This window comes from Sapajus apella, unplaced genomic scaffold (assembly GCF_009761245.1).
Source record: "Sapajus apella isolate SASKATOON/1434 unplaced genomic scaffold, GSC_monkey_1.0 scaffold20, whole genome shotgun sequence".
Classification (NCBI taxonomy): Eukaryota; Metazoa; Chordata; class Mammalia; order Primates; family Cebidae; genus Sapajus; species Sapajus apella.
The window spans coordinates 29,289,114-29,298,111 of NW_022436960.1; the positions used below are offsets into that span (position 1 = coordinate 29,289,114).

At 43.4% G+C, this 8,998-nt stretch overlaps 1 pseudogene; it reads right to left on the reverse strand.

The window, feature by feature from the left end:
* Positions 1–1,582: 1,582 nt before the first annotated feature.
* LOC116557708 lies at positions 1,583–8,741 on the reverse strand (annotated as a pseudogene).
* Between the last annotated feature and the right edge of the window lie 257 nt (positions 8,742–8,998).

Below are 8,998 nucleotides of genomic sequence, written 5' to 3' on the forward strand. Positions count from 1 at the left end.
CGCCAAGTGTGCTAGGCTCCTAACAAATTCCTTTTCTCCCTTTAATCTTTGTCTTGGATTAAGAAAGACTGTCGGCCAGGCGCGGTGGCTCACGCCTGTAATCCCAGCACTTTGGGAGGCCGAGGCGGGTGGATCATGAGGTCAAGAGATCCAGACCATCCTGGTCAACATGGTGAAACCCCGTCTCTACTAAAAATACAAAAAATTAGCTGGACATGGTGGTGCGTGCCTGTAATCCCAGCTACTCAGGAGGCTGAGGCAGGAGAATTGCCTGAACCCAGGAGGCAGAGGTTGCGGTGAGCCGAGATCGCGCCATTGCACTCCAGCCTGGGTAACAAGAGCGAAACTCCGTCTCAAAAAAAAAAAAAAAAAAAAAAAAAAAGACTGTCAAGGTTAAAGTTTAAACGTTTCCGATGAGATACTAAACTGAACTATAAAGGTAGAGATTGATAATAGAAACTGGTGGAGACACACTTCCCTGACTTTAATGCCAGCAAAGACCCAAAACCAGCCTAGAGGGGATATAGGGGATGAGCGCAAAAGGGAGCGTGAATTTTGCTTTTTCATTCAGAAACCAGAACTACAGAGCCAGGCGCGGTGGCTAACGCCTGTAATCCCAACACTTTGGGAGGCCAAGGTGGGCGGATTGCCTGAGGTCAGGAGTTCGAGACCAGCCTGGCCAACATAGTGAAACTCCATCTCTACTAAAAATACAAAGCTTAGCTAGCTGTGGTGGTGGGCACCTGTAATCCCAGCGTCTCGGAAGGCTGAGGTAGGAGAATTGCTTGAACCCGGGAGGCAGAGACTGCAGTGAGCCGAGATTGTGCCACTGTGCTCCAGCTTGGAGGACAGAGTGAGACCCCGTCTCAGACCAAAAAAAAAAAAAAAAAAAAAAAAAAGAGAAAGCTGAACTTCAAATGTATACCCTGAGGAAATAAGCTCTATTGTCCTGTGGCCTGGCACAAGTATTAACAATATATACATTTTTTCATGCAGACAAAAAAGCTTAAAAGCATATTACTTTTCTGTTTTTTTAAGAAAGAGAGAAGACCTTGAACCCACAAAATAAAACCATAGTTTTACATTCATACATACATTTATATGAATATTGTATTTTGTATATGTATACAGAATGGTACTGGAATGGTTCTGGAAGGAAACACTTCATAGTAACTACCCTTGGGAGAGACTGGGATTGGGTAATGATTTAAGAGGACCTTTTATTTTATCTGTATTACTTGAATCTTTCACAGTGAAGAATGTATTGATATATGTAATTTAAAATTTGTTTTCTGGCTAGGCATGGCAGCTCATGCCTGTAATCCCAGCATTTTCGGAGACAGAGGCAGAAGGATCACTTCAGGAGTTCAAGACCACCCTGGTCAACATAACAAGATCCCTCCTCCCCCATCGCTACAGATTTTTTTTCTTTTCTTTTCTTTTTTCTTTTCTTTTCTTTTTTTTCTTTCTTTCTTTTTTTTTTTCCACCACAGCACTGAGTTTTATTAGGGATTTCATTAAGATTAAATTTCTAGGAATGAGGGAGTCCTAGTTAGAGGACACAAAAGCCCACAAAGTCTCCTCAGATCTCATAGTGGCTCAGGTTTTTTGGAGGGATCGCCACCCCGTTCCAGGTACAGATTATTGCAAGGATACTGATCTGGCCCCACAGGCTGGTAGACAGGGCAAATCACCCCCACCCAGAACATGAACATCATGAAAGCCACAGAGCTGAAGAGCTATATACACATGATATTCCAAGAAATAGGTGTGGGGGACATATCCACATGGTTCCTGATATACATTTCTAGGTGCCAGTGTATCCCCAGTTCAACCTCAGGTCTAGGTGGTCTCAGTTATACCACAGATCCCTCTCCCGCTGTGAGTGATCAGGGAGTTTCAAGTAGTCCTCATACCCCATGCCGTCAACGCTCGTAGTCTTCCACATGCATATTATTCTTCTTAGTGGCAGTGACCCGTTCTTCTTCTTAGGTTAAGGCCCTGGGAGCATGTCCTTGGTAATGTGGTGAGGCTGTCTTTGCACCCAATGGCATCACATTCTGGGACGCCCTTTGCAGCCACTGAACTCCCAGGACCCTAGCCCTGGCTGCTGCTATCTTCACCTGCTACAAAAATTTTTTCCAAATAGCTGGCCGTGGTGGCTCACGTCTGTCATCCTAGCTACTCAGGACTCAACTGAGGTGGGATGATCACTTGAGTTAGAGGTTGTAGTGAGCTATGGATTGCACCACTGCTCCCCAGTCTGGGTGACAGAGCAAGACCTTGTCTCTAAAAATTAAAAAAAAAAAAAAAAAAATTTTTTTTTTTTTTGTTTTCTACTATAGAATTCTATCTTATAGGCCTTCGTGGAGAAACATATTGTTGAAAAAAAAAAACAAATTAAAAAAAAAGAATTCTATCTTAATTAAAATGCATGTGTAAAATGAAGTTAATTAACCCAAGTGAACACATTTTATTAAACTGCTTGTCAAGGAAGAAGATTGTGTATATAAGTCCTAAATTTGGGGAGAAACAATCCCATTTTCAAATCTTATCCCACTTACCTATAAATAATTGCTGTGTGTCATATTTCTGGATGGAATATATTTGCCACTGCAAACATATGGCCATTGGACCAAGAGTTTCTTGTTTATAGCCATCCAACAACCTGGTTTTCTTTGAAAAGTAAGTATCTGTAAGGTACTTTTCTCTGAAAAGTAAGGACTTATTAAAGTCCTGTCTTTGGTCCTTTAGCCATAAATATTGTTGGGGCTCAGAGAACAATACCCCAAAATGAAGGTCTCAGAAGCAAATGTTTTTCTTTGACCTTCTCCTGCCTCCCCATCTCTGAGTCCCATTCTTCCCTGAGGCTAGCCATAAAAACTGGAATCCCTTTTCTTCTAGGCAGATGGTAGAAACCAGAACTCCTTTTCCCTAAAGCCAGAGATAAAACCTCAAAATATTACTGAAATTTTCCCTCTGCCTTTCTGTATAAAAATTGGCCATAAACGAATTATCTGATCTACCTTATCTGACTGTAAGTTGTGATTCCCGTTCTGAAGAGGGACTGCCCCACACCCAGAAAGAAGGAATGCTAGCTCAGAAAAGCCAAGAAGAATCTAGACAGACAGGCCTTGCTGGGTTTCCCCACTCAATGGGGGAATGAACACTATCCAGCCTGTGGTGTGGGGGTAAAAGAATTTACCAAGACAGTTGTAGGTAAAAAAGGGAGATTATTTAGAGAAAGTAGGAAAATATTTAAGATTTATTAGAGAAACTAGGAAAATATTTATTAGAGAAAGGAGGAAAATATGTTGCAAGAACGTCGTTAATAGGCGGGCCAGCAGAAGAGAAGTTGACTGCAAAGAAACAAAGGCTTGCTGGGGATTTTATAGAATAGTGTTTATGCTGCCTGTTGAAGAGGGATTTGTGCAGTAGTGATAACACCAAGGTTGCCGTGAGCTAACTTGCAGGGGTCTGGTAATAGTTGGGCGGAGGAAGATTATGAGTTGTTTTGCAGGAGGGCTGTGTCCTGGACCACAAAGAAAGGCAGACTTATAGCTTATCTGCTTCTTCTTTTTGCTATCTGCTGATCCCACCAGCCTGACTCCCTTTCTCTAATTAGGACTCCACCCTTTTTGTCCAATCTTTTCTTTTCTGAGACGGAGTTTCGTTCTTGTTGCCAGGCTGGAGTGCAATGTCACGGTCTTGGCTTACCACAACCTCTGCCTCCAGGGTTCAAATGATTCTCCAGCCTCAGCCTCCCAAGTAGTGAGATTACAGGCATGTGCCACCACTCCTGGCTAGTTCTGTATTTTTAGTAGAGATGAGGTTTCTCCACGTTGGTCAGGCTGGTCCCAAACTCCTGACCTCAGCTGATCCACCTGCCTCGGCCTCCCAAAGTACTGGTGAGGGAATGTGTTCTCTTTCCGGGTCCACATGGGGGCGTAGGTTTAAGGACAAGAACTTCTCAGCGCCATGCCCCCCTCCCATCTCTCTCCATCTGGGAGATTTAACAGTCTCTGTTTTAATTTTTGAGAGCATGGGAAGAATCAAAAAGTCAATCACTCCAGCGGAAGTTCTGAGGAACTCCTTTCATTGGCCAGAGGTCTTGGAGAAGGTGGGGATTCCTCCCAGGTTAAAAGTCCCCTTCTTCCACACCCCTTTGGACTCCATGTTTGGATCCCCTTCCACAAATACTCTCTCGTGGAAGCCTGTCTTCCCCTCCTAAACTCCATCTCTGTCTCTCAATTCCCTTCCACCCAGTGTGGAAGCTGTCTTTCTTCTCCTGGATTCCATCTTTCTGGATTCTCTCACTCAGTGTGAGAGGAGCTTTCCTTCTCTGGATTTCCTCTCTGGGGTCCCCTTCTACACACTGTCTCTCATGGAAGTTTTCTCTCTTCTTCTCTTTTTTTTTTTTTCTCTTTCTCTACTAAATAAATAGCTTTTCTGCAACACTTTTTGGATCTAGAATTTACTTTACAAGTGTACCATGCACCTGCTGTGGTCCCCTCTCTCATTCTTGAGAGGGCGAGAGACCAAGAACCTACAATATTCTCTCTTGGGAGCTATGCCTCCCTGGTACCCCAATACCTGGTTACACTGGGATTACAGGCGTGAACCACCGTGCCCGGCTGTCGAATCATATTCCTACATGGCTCCCCATACTTTGTTGAACCTAAGTGTAAAAATGGACAGTTTCCCCTGTGTCTTTGCATTTTTTTTTTTTTTTGAAATGGAGTCTTATTCTATCACCCAGGCTGGAGTGCAGTGGTGCAATCTCGGCTCACTGCAACCTCCACCTCCTGAGTTTAAGTGATTCTCCTGCCTTAGCCTCCTGAGTAGCTGGGATTGTATGCATGTGCAACCATGCCCAGCTAATTTTTGTATTTTTAGTAAAGACAGGGTTTAGCCAAGTTGGCCAGGCTGAACTCAAGCTACTGACCTCAAGTGATCGGCCTGCCTCAGCCTCCCAAAGTGCTGGGATTACAGGAATGAGCTAACGTGTCCGGCCTCTTTTTTTTTTTTTTTTTTTTTAATACAGTGTTTTGTTCTGTTGCCAAGGCTGAGTGCAGTGGTGCAATCATGGCTCACTGTAGCCTCCATCTCCTGGGCTCAAGCTATCTTCCCACCTTAGCACTCTCCCACTCTCCTAGTAGTTGGGACTACAGAATGTGTCACCATGCCTGGCTAATTTTTTCATCTATAGAGACAGGGTATCGATATGTTGCCTAGGATGGTCTTGAACTCCTGGCCTCAAGCAATTTTCTGGCCTCAGCCTCCGAAAGTAGTGAGTCCAAAGAGCTGGGATTACAAGCATGAGTTACCACACCTGGCTGGATCTTCATTTTGAAGGCTCCCATAATACACGTTAAATAAATTTTTATGCCTTTTCTCCAATTTGCCTTTTGAAAGTTGATTTTTTTCAATGAAACTTCAGAAGGCCAAGTCTTTGCCAGGCACAGTGGCTCACGCTTGTAATCTCAGCACTTTGGGAGGACAAGGCAGGTGGATCACCTGAGGTCAGGAGTTTGAGACCAGCCTGGCCAACATGGTAAAACTCCTTCTCTACTAAAAGTACAAAAATTAGCCAGGTATGGTGGTAGGCACCTGTAATCCCAGCTACTTGAGAAGCTGAGGCAGGAGAATTGTTTGAACCTGGGAGGTGGAGATTGCAGTGAGCTGAGATGGCACCACTGTATCACTGACCTCCCAGCGTTAGAAAAACAACTCAAGTAATTTTGACATATGCCTCCAAATCATTATACTGCCCATAAATATTAGATTTTGTGAGTATGTATGTTAACGTGAAAAAATACAATGCCTTCCACAAGCTTTTATCATCCCAGGGTTCCAAGGCCACTTTAAATGAATATGAAATAGCTTGCTCATGATAATTTGAAAGAATCAAGAAGTCTTTGTGTTTTCAATATCCTGAAATATGTAACAGGTTTGTACAGATTTTTTTAAATGGTCAGTGGTTAGAAAAACTTGCATTTATGGCCAGGCATGGTGGCTCATGCCTGTAATCCCAGCACTTTGGGAGGCCGAGGCGGGTGAATCACCTGAGGTTGGGAGTTTGAGACCAGCCTGACCAACATGGAGAAACCCTGTCTCTACTAAAAATACAAAAATTAGCCAGATGTGGTAGCACATATCTATAATCCCAGCTACTTGGGAGGCTGAGGCAGGAGAATCACTTGAACCTAGGAGGAGGAGGCTGCAATGAGCCGAGATTGAGCCACTACACTCCAGCCTAGGCAACGGAGAGTGAGACTCCAACTCCATTCTTGATAGCCCTTTAAACAATTCAATACTGCATGTTAACAAAGGTTATATATTTCTTTTTCTTATTTTGAAAAAGACTGAAGTATTGTGAGAATTACCAAATATGACAGAGACACAAAGTGAGCACATGCTTTTGAAGAGGGTGCTGATAGACACTCTTGACACAGGGTTGTCACAGACCTTCAATTTGTGGAAAATGTAATAAAGCAAAGCCCAATAAAACAGAATATACCTGTATTTGAAAGTTAAAATATGTTAAGTACTTTACACAGATTATCTAATTTAATCACAGCAACCTCATGAAGTAGTTACTATTATTATACCCACTTCATATATGAGGCATCTAGACATAGATCCCAGGCTGCACTGCTTACTAACTGTGTGAGCCTGGATTTATGTCTACTGTAGAAGCATCCTTGATGATATTACCTGTCTTTGTGCATTTGTGTTGCTACAAAGAAGAACTATAAAGAAAAGAGGGTTTCTTTTTGTTGTTGGGGGTAGGGGGAGCAGTCTTGCTCTGTCACCCAGGCTGGATGGAGTGCAGTGGTGTGATCATGGTTCACGGTAGCCTTGACCTACAGTGAAGTTATTCTCCCACCTCAGCATCCTGAGTAGATGGGACTACAAGTGGGTACCAAGTGGATACCACTGCACCCAGCTATATTTATTTAAAAAAATTTTTTTTTGTAAAAATGGGCTTTCACTATGTAGTCTAGGCTGCTCTTAAACTCCTGGTCCCAAGCAATCCTTCTGCCTCAGCCTCCTAAAATGTTGAGATTACAGGCATGAGCCACCACTCCTGGCCAAAAAGAGGTTTCTTTGGCTCACGGTTCTGCAGGCTCTACAAGAAGCAGAGTGCCAGCATCTGCTTTTGGGGAGGGCCTGAGACTGCTTCCACTCACTGCAGAAGGGACAGAGACCTAGTATGTGCAGATCACATGGCCAGAGAAAAGCAGGAAGGATGGGAAGGAAGTGCCAGACTCTTTTTCACAACCAGCTCTTGGGGGAGCTCTGTCACCTAGGCTGGAATGCTGTGGCATCATCATGGCTAGAATTCCTGGGCTCAGCCAATCCTCCTGCCTCAGCCTCCCAAATAGCTGGGACTACAGGTGCTCACTACCATGCCTGGTTAATTTTAAAAACATTTTTAGTAGAAACAGAGTCTTGCTAGTTGCTCAAGCTGGTCTTGAAATCCTGGCCTCAAACAATCCTCCTACCTGGGCCTCTCAAAATCTTAGGATTACAGGCATGAGCCACCATGCCCACCTGGGGATCAAATTTCAAATGGGATTTGGAGAGGACAACATCTAAACTATAGCACTACCCTTTACATCACTTAATGTTTCTTAGTATAACTATATTTGGGAGAAACCGATTTCTAAGTGTTGCTTTTATTTTATGAAAGTTATATATTTTGTGTAAGTAATTAGGTTTCCTCCTTTGCATAAACCACTGTTAAATACATGACTGAATGAGTGGTCAATCTAGGTAAGTATATAGGATTCCAAAATAAGCACTATTATATTAGCTTCATTTCTGCCTTAATTTTATGGATAACTTTTCTCTTTCTCCCTCCTACTTCATATTGTTTTACTCCATTTTGGATGCTTGGTAACGACCTGAGATTCTTTTTGAAATAAAGATCTCAGAGACAGGTGGCCACATACAGCCACCTCCTGGGGAAAAACAAATACCTTTAGTTAGTGTATGCTATTTTTAGGTTGCTTTATCTGTAAGGAAGAAATTGAGGTCTAGGGCTGTGCTGTCCTAGTGCTTTAATTCATATAGCTGTAGAGTCATGATCTGCCTGCATGGCTTCTGGGACTACCTTTCTGGCCTGCTACGTTCCTTATATCTTCCTTCTGTGATCTCCCACCCCAAAAACATCTCTATAGTAGCAGGTCCACTTGGGAGTGAGTTGAAGCAGAGGCTTCCAGAATTCACATCATAGAAAATTATACTACACAGGCCAGGTACAGTGGCTCATACCCGTAATCCCAGCACTTTGGGAGGCCAAGGTGGGCTGTTTGCTTGAGCCCAGGAGTTTGAGACCAGCCTGGGCAATGTAGTGAGACCTCATCTCTACAAAAAATAAAAAGGTAGCCGGGTGTGGTGGTGCATGCCTGTAGTCCCAGCTACTCGGGAAGATGAGGTGAGAGGATCACTTGAGCCCAGGAGATCGAGGCTGCAGTGAGCCATGATCATGCCACTACACTCCAGCCTGGAAGACAGAGTGAGACCATCTCAAAAAAAGAAAAAAGGAAAGGAAATGAAAGAAAAATTATACTATATGATAAATGACTATACTCAAAAACAGCGTTTAACAATTGATCATAATTAAGTTACCTCTAAGGAACATTTCATTGTTAAGATCTAATGGGCACTTGCTTGGATAGACTCACATTGGCGAAGGATTTTGTACGTACCCAGAAAATCATGGGAGGTGCCATGAAATCACTGAAAAACTTTTTTATTTTCTTTTTTTGGAGACAGAGTTTCATTCTTGTTGCCGAGGCTGGAGGGCAATGGTGTGATCTTAGCTCACTGCAACCTCCACCCTCCCGGGTTAAAGTGATTCTCCTGTCTCAGCCTCCTGAGTAGCTGGGATTATAAGCATGGGCCACCTTGCCAGGCTAATTTTGTACTTTTAGTAGAAATGGGGTGTCTCCATGTTGGTCAGGCTAGTCTCGAACTCCCAACCTCAGGT